Source organism: Spermophilus citellus, assembly GCF_964194105.1.
Source record: "Spermophilus citellus genome assembly, chromosome: 7".
Taxonomy (NCBI): domain Eukaryota; kingdom Metazoa; phylum Chordata; class Mammalia; order Rodentia; family Sciuridae; genus Spermophilus; species Spermophilus citellus.
In genome coordinates, this window is record NC_138188.1 from 54,809,976 (window position 1) to 54,825,523 (window position 15,548).

The window sequence follows — 15,548 nt, forward strand, 5'->3', positions numbered from 1 at the left end:
GGCGGTTGCAGAGCCTGGGCTGGGGGAGGGACTGAGTAGAAAGGGGTGGGGAGCCGGGGCCCTGGGGCCTTTCTGTCTGTACTGCTCTTCCTCCTCGGAGCTGAGCCCTACAACAGGTGAGTTTTGCTGTACACAAATCATACTTCCATAGACCACACTTTACCCGTAGAGACTCTCTTTCTCTCTCTCTGGTTGGAACCAGGGTCTGTGGGGCAGGCTGGGAAGGGGCCACTGAGATTGCGACTGTGTGCACATGGAGCCCTGCAGCAGAATGTGTTTGCAGAGAGTCTGCTGTGCAGAACATTTGGAAACCACGGGTGGGATTCACCCCTGTGCAGAGCACAGGTTGCTCCAGAGGGTGCTGCTCACTCTGTTTGGGGTATTGTTTTGTTGTTGTGTGCTCTTTTCCCAGAGCTAGCTTCCTGAGAGAGAAAAAGCAGATGAGGAAAACAATCACAAAAGGCTCCGCATATTGATTTTCCCTGAGTGACCCCAAAGCGTTTTCCCTCCTTGGATTGCGGTCTTCAGAACTCTGGGCTCTCTAAACCAGGACATAGGTCTGGCCATGGTCTGCCTGTCCTCTTGACAGGGCAGCTGAACTGTGCTGCGGTGGGGTGCAGGTGCCAGGGCACGATACCTGGCTGCACCTGCAGGAGCACCTGCCGGGCTTTCTGGCCCTCAGCATTGACGTAGAACAGCCAGGAAAGGGCTTTGGGAAGTTCTGCCACCTGGGCGCTGGCTGGTTCATCACGGCTGAGGCTGTGAATTGGCTCTAGTGACAAACGGGACGGCTCTTCTCAACCCAGGGGTGTGAAAGGCTTCATTCTGCACACTCCACTCGCCTTTCCACCCTGTCCCCAGGCTGTTCCTGCCTCCCTCTAAAGTGTCAGCTGTGAACACTGTAGGGTTTGCTGGCCAGAACTGGCCAAGGGTATGCAGGGGAAGGTGTGGAGTTCCCCCTTCCTGCCTCCACGTCACACCAGGTGTGCAGAGGACTGTTCGTCCATTGTCCCTGAAGTCCAGGCCTCCAGCCCATCGTCCTCTCCTGGGCTCCTGGTCCCTCAGCTCTACCTGCTCAGACCTACATGTCTGCCCACACTCTCCTGGAACTTCGCCAAGGAGCCGTTAGAAGTCAACATCAGACACCAGCTCCTGCCTGGGCCCCCTTTTCACAGCTGTCCTCCCAGGGAGTGGGACGTGACATTGCAGACAGTGACACTGCCACTCCTTACCCCAACTTCCACATGATTTCCCAGTCTCCTTAAGACCAAGTCCTAGACTCCTTGCACCCTTCCCACGACCTGTCTCCCCATCTCCTGCTACCTTCCCTTATCCACCAGGTTCCACTCCTGTCCTGCTTTTCCCCATGGGAGCCATCGGCACCTGCTGTTCTTTGCAGGTGGTTCTTACCCACAGGTTGCTGCAGCTGCTCATTCTGCTAGCAGGAAAGATGCCACCTCCGCAGGAGGCCCTTCCTGGCCAGTCTGAGGAGAGCAGCCCTCGCTTCCATTACTCCACTATACATATTTTGGCAGGGGGTAATGGGGATTGAACTCAGGGGCACTTGACCACTGAGCCCCATCCCCAGCCTTACTTTGTATTGTATTTAGAGACAGAGTCTCACTGAGTTATTTAGCACCTGTGGTTGCTGAGGCTGGCTTTGAACTCGTGATCCTCCTCCTCAGCCTCCCGAGCCACTGGGATTACAGGTGTGCACCATGGTGCCTTGCTCCATTTTACTTTTTAAAAGCCCTTCTAACTGTCTAAAATGACCTTTTCCCTCACAGGTGTGCCTGTCTCTCCTCCACACTAACAAGGCTCCCAGGAGGCCAGGCCTCTGCATTATCAACCATTATACGGGTCAAGATTACAAGAAAGAAATGAGCAGACAGACTCAAGCTGAGTTAGAGTGAAGGGGTCATTCAGAAGGACAAGGACAAAGAGGGACAGCACAATGCCCTGGGCTAGTCCCCAACTGCAGGGAAACCAGTGCTTGCCAAAACTCAGAGACCGGCTGGGCAGGGGCTATGGCCCTTAGTTTCAAGCCAGCAGCCTGGCAGGGAGGCAGGTTCACTGGTCACTCTCCTCCTTTCTAGCTTCCCAGTGTCCTTGAGGGATTCCATCATGCAGTGGGAAGTGGGAGTCCACGCAGATTTGCCTCCTGGGATGCAGAGTGGGTCAGAGACCTAAGACAAAGCTCATCAAAGCCACCGTGTTCTACCTCGCCAGCACGCTCCATTCACCCAGGCGTGTATAGCAGGCAGCCTGGTGTAGGGTCTCCAAGAGGAAGGCATGGAAGGAGCACACAGGGCGATGGGGACAAATGAACAGCCCTCCCCAGGTCCCTGCCTGGCCCCTCCTCAGAGGGAGAGCTCCTGTGGCCAGGAGGCCTATGTGTTCTGTGCCAAGGACATTGCTGAAGTTGAAGGACAAGCTCTATTTATGTGCAGCCTGGAAACAGGAGCTTGTTTTGCATCGTGTGTGGGGATAGAGTGGGCTCAGGTAACACATTCTGATCTGTCCATGGAGCACATGCTCTCCGGGCTTTGTCGAGGTAGGAGCAAAGCCACCCGTTCACAGGATTACAGCGAAGTGGGGAGGAGCCATGTCATGACACACTGCTGCCATTGACGTTTCGCAGTGTGGAACGCCATAGGGGTATGCGTGGAGAAGGGACATCCAAGCGGACTGTCCATCAGAAAGCCTCTTGAGGGCCTGCTGGGAAGGGGAAGCCATAAGGACTCACAGCCCCTGAGGACGGACATCTTGCTTCAGTAGCAGATGAAAGCTGTAGTGTGCTTAGGGACCAGCTCCACACGGATGCTACGTTACTAAAGGTGGGTTGGGAGCCACTTGTCAAAAGGGTTGGAACATGAGGCCACAGAATTACTTGATGTGATGAAAACCATGTCAGAGCAGCCTCCCCACGCACTCCCAGGAGCCCAGACTGAAGGAGGAGCAGACCCGGGACAGCCGTGGAAATGGAGAAGCCAGCACAGACAGCTGGGACATGCAACACAGCCATCCTGCCTGCGCCAGGCCAGATGGCGCCACTCCACACATGGTGCAGTGAGAAACAGCTCTGAGCTCTGCGCTGCTGCAAAGTTAATTTCCCAACACGCCTTTTTCTCTGATCCACCCTCTATCTTTTGGATGGAATGACGTGACTGCTTCTGGTTGCTTTGCATCTCCTTTCTTATAGGAGGAAAGCAAGTCCCCCATGTGTGCTAACATGTGGGCTCCAGCCCTTGTGGAGGGCCCTCGTGCTGGTGACACACATGGGTACCCTCCAAACAAGAATAAAATCAGCAAGTACGTGTCCTCCGGGGGTTTTTAACCTTCAGGCCTGTAGAGCAGAAACTTGAGGCGCCAGGGGAGGACACATTGAGAAATCTAGCTTCTAAATGAGATCTGCACAAGATGGGGACAGGGATGTATCCAGCGTCCAAGGAGCCTTCTCTACGTGCCAGTCTCTGCCCTGGGCACAGACACACCAAAGGCAGATTGAACATGGCCTCGGTGTCCATGAGGGGCCAGAAGTGACAGCAGCACATGTCCACGAGAATCACAGAGTGTCAGGGACCTCGCAGGAGGAGCTGCTGACCTAGGCAGGGGCCAGGGTCACAGGCACACTGTCATAGCGCCTTCCTGGTGCCTCTTCAGGGCTCCGGCCATCTGCAGGGGATGCTCCAGGTTGGATGTGGCCCAAAGGGACAGAAAGGCTGGGCTGTCAGTCCTCCAGGGTTCCTCCCAGGGTCCCTACAGGCTGCTATACCCCTACTGAAGGAGTCCGCTCCTGTGGGATCTGGGAAGAGCATCTGCACACCGCTGTTTCCTGAGTTCTGTGACCTTCTGTCCCCCGTCACCCCATTCCTTGGGGTGCTGGCAGTGCTGTGAGTCATGGGACACTGTCTGTCACTTTCTGGTTTCCTTATATCTGCTCACATCTTCATAACTGGTTCCTTTAACCATTCTCCCAGTTACCCAGTGACCAGGTGCCACCTCTGTGCTGCTGGACCTACCCCTGATCCCCAGGGAGAGGCCATGCCTGACCTGAGTGTGGATGGTGACAGTTATTTGGTGGGAGAGAGAAGAGTCCAGGTGTAGAGGGAGAGAGCACGGTGTGTTCCAGCAGCCATGGTGGCCAGGAGCCTCTTCTCCTCCACGTCTCATCCCCAGGCGTCAAGTGCCAGGCTCTGGTTTTACCACCAGATCTCTGATGCGCCTGCACCTCTCCACTCCACTGCCCTCGCTGTTTCTTGCCTCAGTTGCTGTGACAGCTCTGCAGTTATCGCCTCACCCTATGCCAGCCATTCATCCTCCTCATGGTGTCAACATGGATGTGCAAGGACCCTGGGTAGGGACACCCACCTGCCACCCCTCAGGGAGAGGTCTCCGCCACCGAGGATCCCTGCCCTCTTCTCTCCACCCTGGCTGCTGATCTCTAGGTCTTAGAAGCTCCATCTTTACTCCATACCTGGCGTGCTGCACAGAGCACAGCAAGAAGCAGGCACCTAGGAAATGTTCATTGACTGGTTAAGGAACTGCAGGTAATTCAGTAGGGACACAGTGAGCAACGGGGAAGAAAAGACAGGCACATCAGGGGACAAGACACGCAGGACCTGGGTGAGCCAGGCTGAGGAGCACCCAGGACAGTTGGGAGCCACAGAGAGCCCTCAGCAGGGGCGAAGACCAGACCAGACACGCACCCTGTGCAGCTCGTCCGAGCAGTCTCAGTGAGTCAGACACAGCAGAAGACCCCGAAGACAACCAAGGACAAGAAGAATCCCAGCCTTTGACAAAGTGAGGCAGGATGATAGAGGAAAGCACAGAGATCCCACACGAAAAATCCTCTGAGTCCAAGGAAATGAGTAGCTGTGGCTTGTGGAAGGGATTTGCAATCATCGTGATGTATCAAAACGTGTGAAAGACTGCACACACCCTACAGCCATCCTGGTCATCCACAGGGGACTGGTTTGAGGATGCCCCCTGCCTCGTGGGTACCAGACCTGAGGAGGCTCAAGGCCACACACGGGGTGGTGTCTGCCTGTATCTGTGCACATCCTGCTGTGTGCGACGATGACTCTAGATTACCCACACCTGCTGCCATGCAAGTGCCTGTGAGAAGCTGCTGTCCTGCATTGTTTAAGGAACAAGGAGAAACGTGTCCACACGTTCAGGACAGATGTAAACTTCCCCTAAACACTGTCGCAGTTGGTGGAACCCACAGATGCAGAATCCATGGGTATGGAAGGCTGGTTTTACTTTCTTAAAAAAATTAGAAATGCTTCTTATTTTTAAGGCCAGGAGAGACATACATTAAACTCTCAGCAGGAATTTGGAGATGTTGGAAATACAGGTAAGTTTGACCTCCTCTCTAGATTATCTCTAGTCTTCTTTGTGTTTTTTAAACTGTGAGAATGAATAGTTTTCTGACAACAAAATTTCTCATGCAGAGACAGAGACATGGGTGAGATCTTGGCTGGGCTGTGATTGTCCACCTGAAGATACAGAGCTTCCCACCACTGACAAAACCTCAGCTCACATGGAAGCTCATCCATGTGGCCTGCAGCAAGTGGGCCAAGGCCACAGGCATGGGACTCAGAAGGTCGAAACCCACTGGGGCAGAGACTGTACACTCTGTGCTGTCTCCTCAGTGCCCAAACCTGGGCCCAGCACATGGAAGAAGCTCAGGATGCATCTGTGTGATGAGCCAATCCCAGTTCCACATTTGTTAACTGTGTGAGTTTGAGCGGGTTAGCTCATCTCTCTATGCATTGACAATCTTTTCTCTAAAATGGAGAATCATAGTAATAACGAATACAGAGATTCGTGTGATTACCTGAGAAACACCCACAAGCAACATGCTTGCCTTGTAGGATGTCCTCCAAGTGAGTGCAAAAGTGAAGTCAGGTGATTTTGATGAAGGATTTCCCCTGAGAATTGCATTTCTTCTCCCCTAGCTTTCAAAATGTAGACGGGCACCTGTTCGCCAGCAAAGGGCCAAAGGCCCACCAATGTGTCCTTTTAAGATATAATAATAATGATGATGAATGTGTAATGATAAGCCAAGACTGCATTATTACCCTCCTTATAACAACGCTGTTGCAAAATGCAACTGAAAACTTTTTTAATGAATGAAAGACACCTGCATGGCCAAGTTACCAACAGCCCACGAATGTCACAACGAGGTCATATTTCTCTCATCAGTGTATTATTATTCCAATGGGAAATTTGATTCAAAACTTTATGCATGAAGCTGCTCCTGTAAGTAAGACTCGGGGGGTGGGTACAAAACGAAATCTGAAGGAGAATGAGGGGTGCCCGTCAGACCCAGGGTCAGGGAATGGAGAGACAGGAAAGAGGGCAATGGAGACAGAATAATCCAGAGGGCAGTGCTCTTCCCCAGCCGGCTGGCGAAGTGGGTGCTTAGGAAGCTGCTAACATGTGACCCAGCAGGATGAACTCCAGGCATCAGGAGGAAGGTGGCAGAGACTTGCAGCATCAGATCATTTTCCAAGTCAGGAGCCTGAGGCTAAAAAGAATGTTTTTAAAAATATGCGGCTGACAGCAGGCAGCAGCCGAGGTGGCTTCTCCTCGACGACGTCTGTAGCGTCACGTCAGAACTGATCTCAGTTTTGCTGAAATACCTAGTACACAAGCTCCCAAAGAAAAACAGTAATAATGTGCAAAATGTAAAGATGTCAGTGGGTTTTGCTCCAAGAGTACCCAGAAAAAAATGTCAATCACTTGGACAAATAGAAGGCAGAGGCAATGATCAGAGTACTCCAGTGGGTGTCTGCCTGCCCAGGGATGGGGCCCCCGTCAGATCCAGCCATAGGTCACTCTGGGCGCGAGATTGTGAGTTATTTTTATCTTTTATATATTTTTTGGCATATATCTCTATTTTCTTTTGTTTCTACAATGGACATCTACAAATTATATCTCTAAAAGTCAACATGATTTTTCAAGTCCAGCTATAAAAATTATAAAGTCACATATTGAGAAATTCCAAGGAAATAATTAAAGGTTTATGATGAAGTTGTTTATAAAAATGAAAACTAGAAATACACTAAATGTTCAATACAAGATTAATTAAACACACTTTACTCTATCCTCGAATGGTCGTTAAAATTATTTAGATTGGTACCGACTGATATGAAAGACATCCACAAATACATTTTTAATGTAATATATAAAATCTGTAGAAGAGTATATATGACATAATTTCGTATTTTACAAGATTAAAAATAGTTCTTTTTTAAGGCCAGGAGGAATGCACAATAAGGTAGCAGTGATTTGGGGGGTACTGGAAACACAGGACATTTTTAATTGCTCTCTGGATTTTCTTTCTAGTCTTCTCTTTCTTCTATGAACATCCGTTCTTCTTTAAGCAGGAAACATTTCCCCTGGACAACAGTTCTCTGAAATCCTTGTGCTTTGGACTGGAAAGAACATTATCACCCTAAGATCCCCAGCTGCAGGCTTGCCTGCAGGTGCCTAGTGCCACCTGAACCACAAGGCTCAGCCCTTTGATCATGATGGAGAGGAACACTGATGTTGGCAGACTGAGGGCAGAGATCCCAACTAGCATTGTGAGACTCTGAACACCATGATATCACCTGTTTCCTTAAAAACCAAGCATCCTAAAGGACCATCTGGACAGGTGTGGTGGTGCACACCTGTAATCCCAGCGACTCAGGAGGCTGAGGTAGGAGGATCACAAGTTTGAGGCCAGCCTGGGTAAGTTAATGAGGCTCTAAGCAACTTTTAGAGATCCTGTCTCAAAATAAAATATAAAAAGGGCTGTGGATGTGGCTCAGTGGTTAAATGTCTCTGAATTCAATTACTGGTTAAAAAAAATTCTGTGTAATTAGCAGAATGTTCTTTGGACAGACAAAATGCAGAAGCTTCAACAAAAAAGTAAGATGAGCGGGTGGAAGGGCCTCTCTCCCTTGTAGACCAATCGGTCCGAACCAAGCGGTCTGGTGAAGTCTCCCCAGCATCTTGCTTCTTCAGTGATTTTCTGAATGCAGGGGTAAAAAACAGACTGCCAGACCTCAGGGAATTTCACTCATCTGCCACCTTTCAGGAGCGGAAGCAAGACACTAAAAATGAATAGAGTTTGTTGGGACCCAGTGGTTATTGAAATAGTACATTTGTTCCATCTCTCGCCTACAATGTATCTGGTTTCTTGTCTAGCTACCCCAAAAAGGAAAAAGAAAAAAATAACTTCAGCTAATATTTACAGGACATGAAACAACTCCCACAGACCTTGGTGAAGGACATCTGGTGCCAGCTGGGGGGACGGGGTGTTCCTCTGCACCCAGCCTTGCACACATTTTCAACATTTGTCTGTACCGTCTTAAACCCAGCAAAAGCCTCTTGGTGACCTCCAAGAAGAAATACTTCATTTTCTCCCATCCTACCTCTGAGTTGGATTCATCTCCACACAGACACGTGGAAAGATAAGAAAACCACCCACACAGGGGATGAGAGATTGCAGGAAAAGTTGATGCCTTCAAGGGGTTGCTGTCAGTGCTTCTTGCTCGTGCATATTTCTCTCCAGATGGCTGGCCAAGTCCCTGAGGAGAGACCATGCTCTGCGCATCATAGAGCCCCCACACGGAGTCTGGTTCCTGGTGGGAACTCAATGAAGATGTTCAAAGCTGCAGGCTGAGGGCCACTCAGGGTGAGAGCCAAGAGCAAGAAGGGCCAACCCTGGGGAACAACTAGAACCTGAGGGCTGCTGCTCTGCAGTGCCTGAGAGATGTGACTTGGACCTGATTTTGCCACCAACGTCCAGCAGCACAGGAATGAAGCCCGAAGCAGTGTCAGGTGGCTGCCACGGCCGCTCAGCTTGCCAGCTTCTGAGCTGTCCAGAATGAAAGGAGGGAGGACTCAAAGCAAGTCCCACCCGCTGCTCCCTGCCAAGACCAAGATACTCGGAAACAATTGGGGAAGTTGCAACAATTACACAAAGCCCTTGGCCCCTTGCTTGTGGGTGGCACAGATCTCTGCCACTGCTGCTAAGTCCTGGCAGGCTTTGAGAGGGCAGAAAGGACACTGGCCTGAGCACAGAGATCTCTGTATTAAGATGGGTGTCTCACTGCTACTTTGAAAATGCTCTCAACTCTACATACTTCTCTACAATGTTGACTTTTGCAGTGGACATTCTACATTGTAGAAGACATCCTTCTTTGTTTCAAGAGGTAGCCCATCTGGATATTAATGTGTTTGTGGTAACAGTTAAATATAGGAGATTATTGAGTCAAGGAGCCAGGGTCACAGATCTTTATTTCAAAGACTACGGCAATTGTTGCAAAAACATGTGGCCTCTTACATAAGGGACAGTGGGAAGGGCAGTTCTAGAATGTCTGTACTGAGAGCGCTTAGGGACCACCTGCCGGAAGTACAGGCAGAGGCCGGAAGCCGCATCTGCAGGCATCTGTCATGACAATGGGTGGGCACAGAAGCCCTCTGACAGTGCCTGTCCTCTGCCTCTGACCTGTCACTGCTTTGGCTTATCCTGGGCTTTGTGGCGATCCTCAATCCTCCCAGGGAAAGTCTGTTCAGTTTCAGCATCTGACTCAGATCAGCTTTCTGCTCTCCAGTGTGTTCAGCACAACCTGCGATCTGGGCGGCCGCGTGAGTTCTCACAGCTGTCTCTCACGCCCCCTCTGCCCTGCACCGCCCACACCCCAGCCTAACCCAGCCACCTCTCCTGCACCTCCCGCCCCCCCCCCCCTTACCTGGGCACTGTGATGCCCATGGAGACCTTTCACGTTCCTTGGTCATGTCCAACCCAAATTCCTCAGCCTGATATCTCTAGATTTCATGATCTGACCTGCCATTCTTAGAAAAATGAAAACAGTACTTTTTGTTCTTGCTGAAGTTAATGATATAACACGAAGCCTTCGAGAAGGGTCCTCGTGATTTGGGCTCCCCAAACACGGAACCACTCAGCAGCTGCTCCAGTGGACTTTGGGGCAAACACCGCCCACTAAGCAATGACTGTCCTTGATTCTGTCCAGAAACAAATGTCTTAGGCTCTTCCCAAGGACAGCCCTGCAGGGGGCATGGGTTCAAATCAAGGTGGCTTGCAGGTGACATTCCCAGGTAAATATCTTCCTCTTGGAAGCAAAGGATCAGGAATATCTTTCAGCATTCTGAAAGCTTTGCTAACTAAAGTAGAAACAGCCACTCTAACAGCCAGCCATTGGGAAAGACGACGGGAGGGCAGGCTGGTGCACAGCAGGAGAAAACTCCACAGGCACACCCGAGCCCAGGCCCGCCGCTGGGTTGCCTTCTGCTGGAAGGTGGCTCTCCCTGGCTCGGCACCTTGTAACTGAGGCCTGTAGGGGGTGTTTTCTCTGGGGGCTTTGAGGTCCTAGCAGTTGCCTATCACAGATGAGAGGGGTTGGTGGCGGCAGACTCTGACCCTGAGAGAGACACTCCCTGCTAAAGACAGCCATGCTAGAAGGGGCCAGCCAGGCAAATCACCCAAGGAGGAGAGGTTTGCCTCCTCTCCGACATTTCACCAGACTGATGCATGGACAGAGTGACACTGTGAAGCCATCACACCTGGGTTCAAATCCTTTAAGTGCATGGGCTAGAACAGATATTGTCAAGCTGAGGCCTGTCGTCCAACGCAGTCTGTTTATTGACTTAGTAGGTGAGGTTTCCTGGGTCCCAGCCACGTTCCTTCCTTGACTTATTGTCTTTGGTGGCCTGAACACCCACAGGGGAGAACACAGGCTCCCAGAGCATAAAACATCTTCTACCTGACCTTTTGCAGAGAGAATTGTAGACCCCTGGTGTAGAGCAAGTGATAACCTCAATTCATTAGGCTCAGAATGCTGCTGGTAGCACTCTCCTAAGAGGCTTTATGGAAAGATAACTAGTGTTAAACAAAGTAAGTGAGCACATTTGGAAAACTCTAGGTTAAAGAAGGATGTGTCCCTTTACTGAAGGCCCCTCAGAGCCCTGAGGAAGCCAGTCAGGGAATCTGGCATGCATTTCTCTAATCCATCTTGCCTTGGAACCGACTGTCATGGAATAAGGCTCAAGTTGTCTTCGTGTATATGTGCACAGATCCCAGGGACACACAGAGACTTCCCAGGAGATAAAAGCAATTTAAAGGAACCAATTTCCACATCTGAATTTCTTGCATTGTTGCATGAAACAGGTTCACCTGATATAAGTTTCCCCCACCCTCTGCCCCACACTGCAGTTTCCTGCCTGTGTCAGAGAGAGGCTGGCCCCTCGCTCCCCCTGAGCCTGTGCTTGTGTGGAATCCAAGTGCTGGAGATGGCCTGCTCCTCGGTGATGAGTCATGACCCAGGGTTCCTGTCTTAGAGTTTGTTAAGCCTGGAGCTTCGCATTGTGAGGTGTTGGGGACCTGCTCTGATGCCCTTGAGCTCAGAGGAGCCGGAGTGACCCAAGTCTGGGAAGTGAACTCCCAAACCCGTCACAGCAGTTTCCTGAGGCTACCAAATTTTTCAAGGTATACAGAAGAGAACATGATTTTACATAATTTCTTTCAGATTTGGTGCTCTTTATTCCATAAGCTAGTTAAAAAGCATTCCTACCAGTCATATTATGAACTATTTGTGCCAGTTTCCATCAACCCCCACCTGATTTCATTTCATTTTTATCAGACGTTCAATATGTTCTACTCCTATTAATTGAAAAACGGAACCTTTAAATTTTTGATGAAAAAGTTTAGATGTTAACTTACAATGTGTCCAAGGATACGTGACTTCGCAAAATCCTCTCAGGAAGTCGGTCCCCACAACGTGCTAAGCTACACCTTTTGCGGGACTAGCATACTCAGCGCTGTCTCTGGGTAGCACCAAGTTAGACAGGTGTATGGAGGGTCCCAATGTACAGCAGCTGCTGATAACCACCCCTCCTCCCCTCTACCTCCTGCCAGGCTGATCACAGCACTGTGCCCTTTGTCTCCACTCCCAAACCCCAAGCTCTTGGGAGAGGGTTTGATGGACAACTTCACACCCAGTGATGACTGAATGTGTGGTGGCACTCATCGTCACTGGCACTTGCATTTTAACACTGGGAAAGTTTGAGCTGGTGGCAGTGCTATGGAGTGCAGGGGCACTTCGCTGCCTTCCAACACCGACACCAGGAGGCATTGGGGACTGCCAATGTGCCCAGCTTTCCTTTGTGGGTGATTTTTCCCCCGGAGGAGTGCGTGCTCCTTAAGCTCCAACCAAAGGGCACTTTGCAAGAACAGCCCCCAGCAGGGTGGCCGAGGCTGCACAGGCCCCGGGAGCACATTCCCTCTGAGAGGGTGCAGGAGGGGTGGGGGTGCTCCACCAGGAACACTGCCTTCTCCTGGCACTGCCCACACCCCGCCAGCTTGTGGTATTTGGGGCTGTCTTACTTCTCAGGAGTTAGGAGACAATCTGGCAGGGCCAGCTCTGAGTGTGGGGAGCAGGCTGCCCACCCTGTAAAGCAGCAGTTTGCCATGAGTCACTCCATTCTGAGGGCAAGTGCCAAGGCATCGTGACTCTGTGCCTTTCTGTACAAGGAAACAACGACTGTCTGCCCAGCACCACCAAAAGGCACAAGGTGACAAATAGCTTATTCATGCCAACTTACCAAACTACTTCAGGAGTACCTGGACACATGGCTATCCCAAATCATACCAGCAACACCAAGCACGGGAGCTTAACTACTTCTCCTAAGACCCGTGGAAGGAGGAGCCCCCCACCAAGAGTGGACACAGTGGCACCCTGGCCCTGTCACCTGGTCACAAGCTTGCCCAGGAAAATTGCCATGGTGATGAAGCTCTGGTTCTGTTTCCAGACTTCAGCTTGGCACACTGCTGCCCATGACTGTGCTGCATGGCCCAATCCAAGGTGACCCTCTGAAATGGCCAAGTCAGGATCATCCTCCTCACAACTCTGTGGAACTGGTTGGGTTAAGCCCTTCTCTGACCACCTTTTAACTCTACATTCACACCTCTCCCTGCCTGTGCCCTTGGCACAGTGTCCTGTAACCCGTCGGCCACCTGACCCCTCAGCCTTTCCGTGCCATAGAGATGTCCCTTCTGTGCCATATAGATGTCATTGTGTGAAGCACAACCTGAATGCAATTGTTACAGACTTTGGAAATTAAGATTAGAATGGAATAAAAGGACTATGATGGCCAGCTTCTGACGGCCAGGTGGCCCCTAAGCAGTCCTGATCAACACTGCTGTGGTGTTGCTTGTGGATTTACTGCTAGTCAATGATGCTGGCGCCATGGGAGGCGCTGAGCACCCTGGCTCCTAACAGTGTCTTCCAGCCTCACCGGTGAGTCTAGCAGCACATCTTACAGGGCATATGAATGCTGACCCACTTCCCCCACTCCCTCAGGAGACCCCAGAGAGCAAATCAGACCACCAAGACAATGTCTTTGCATTTACCTTCTGAGCATGCTCACTGGTCTGGCACAGCCTGGGGTTCATGTCTGGGAGGGGGTGCTGTTTCTATACAGAAGCTCCCACTGGGGGACTGCATGTTGAAAACCAGAAAGGAAAATCCCATTTAAATTGAATCAAATGATAATAATAATGACAATTAAAAATTATATCATTCCATGTGTTTAACCTCCCGTGGAGTTGGTGTTTCTCTCAAGTCAGGTTTGATCAGCGGCTCGGATAGCACCACTAAAATTCCCCCTTCTGCCTTGCTCTGTCCTTAAGCTGCATTTTCTAAAACCCCCTTCCCTGCCTCCATCTCCCATTGCAGCCTAACCTCAGGGTGGCCCGCTAGAGAAAGCCCTTCGCCCCTCCGGCTTTACATCTCATGTCCAGGCAGTGTCCTTTCCTCTGATCTTTAACACAGTTTAAAACCTAGCAGCCTATGGAGGGTGAGGCCAGTTTCCTAGCCACTCCCTGCAGGCCTACCGCTTGGCACAAGAGACCATCCAGAGTGCAGAGGGCCTGGCTCTTCACACTTCCTCCTTTCCGCTGAGTCTTTGGGTATTCTAAACACACTCCCGTTACCTTGGGCGAGCATGGATGCAGAGTTTTGCAAAGGAATGCAAACGTAGCTGATGGTAGTTCTGAAGCTCCAGCCAGAGGCAGGCTCTTGAGAGAGAGCTTCAGGCTTGGGAAGAGACTCAGCACAACACCCTCCAGGCTGGGGAAGAGACTCAGCACAACACCCTTTGAGAGACAGCCAGCAGGAACCTGAGGGAGAGAGCAGGTGGAGGACTAGCACACTCACCAGGGTGGTCCCAAAGTGTCCCTGACAGTCTGCTATGACTGCCTAATGCCCACAACTAGGGCCAGATCAGCAGCTGCTGCACAGATCAGCAGTCCCTCCTGAGCCTTCTCCCCTGGGGCTTCTCTGATGTGTTGGAAACACCAGGAGCCTAAAGTGGACATGGTATGAACACTTTGGGCATCCCTCCTACCTCTCTGCTAAGGCACAGGATGTCAGGATGAAGGCAGGGAGTGGTCCCTGCCGTGGAAGTCCTTGGAAAAGCCTATGGGCCTCAAGCCATGTCCACTGTTCCCAACTGTCAGGCAGCGTTAGGTGGGGGCACAGCCTGGGAGCTGGCCATCAGTTCTTCGCACCAGAGCAGAAAACAAAGATCTGCCCTCTTTTCAATTCTTCTTAGGACCCTGATTGGGGTCCTGATGAAGAAACTCTAGCCCCTCCTCCTGTAGGCCAGAGCCTCCTACAAAACTGAGCTTTGCTCCCAACATTTTCTATCAGCCCCTCCTGGGCTCTTGGGCCATGGACAGCAGCTCTTTCCTCAAGGAACACTCTCCTTTCCCTTTCCCCTTGAGCCTGATGACAAAATGAACAAATCAAAACCTAAACAAGTGAGGATGCCAAGGTCACTTGAACATTCACAGATCAATGCAACCACGAGCATTTCTTTACTTGCAACTGACTGCTTCATTATTAATGTGAAATCAAAACCTGTTCTGAGCTCTTACAATCTAGTAAATGGTCCACAGTTGTATTTACTAACATTGCCCTGATATTGAACACTTGGGAACAGATAAAATAAATAAAAGATGTTGCAAACCTTAGGTATGACTACTTTCAAGTCAGATAGGCAAGTCTGAATGTGGCTTTGCCACTTGCCAAAGCCACTTCATTTCTCTGAGCTCAATTTCTGCATCAGTAAAACAGGGAGAATTGATCCACTGCCTGGGTAAGTTGTCAAGAGTAAATGACATGAGATTTGTAAAAGACCTAACATAATGTCTGAAAATGGAGCACATCCCCAACAAATAGTAATTATTATTAACAAGCTAAATGTACATATTAAAGTTAAGGTAATCAGAATTGCAGATAAACAGAAGGAATCTTGAAAAGCTCCATTATGGGTTAGAGAAGAGGTGACCCCCAAAACTTATATGTGAACAATGCAAGAAATGTCAGAGGTAAAATGCCTGCGTTATGGGAGGTGACCTAATCAGTGGATCAGTGCGGTGACGCAGGAACTGGGTGGTACCTAGAGGCAGGTAGGGTAGGTATGATGGAGAACATGTGCCACTGGGGTGTGCCTTTGGGTTTATATTT

The 15,548-nt window shown here is 50.5% G+C and overlaps 1 long non-coding RNA gene across 1 annotated transcript; it reads right to left on the reverse strand.

Moving 5' to 3' along the window:
• Window positions 1–6,160: 6,160 nt before the first annotated feature.
• On the reverse strand, window positions 6,161–15,178 carry LOC308653676. Its single transcript, XR_014023085.1, has 3 exons — window positions 14,012–15,178; window positions 12,622–13,517; window positions 6,161–6,535 (listed from the first exon to the last, which is right to left on the reverse strand). It is a non-coding gene; the product is annotated as an uncharacterized lncRNA (long non-coding RNA).
• Between the last annotated feature and the right edge of the window lie 370 nt (window positions 15,179–15,548).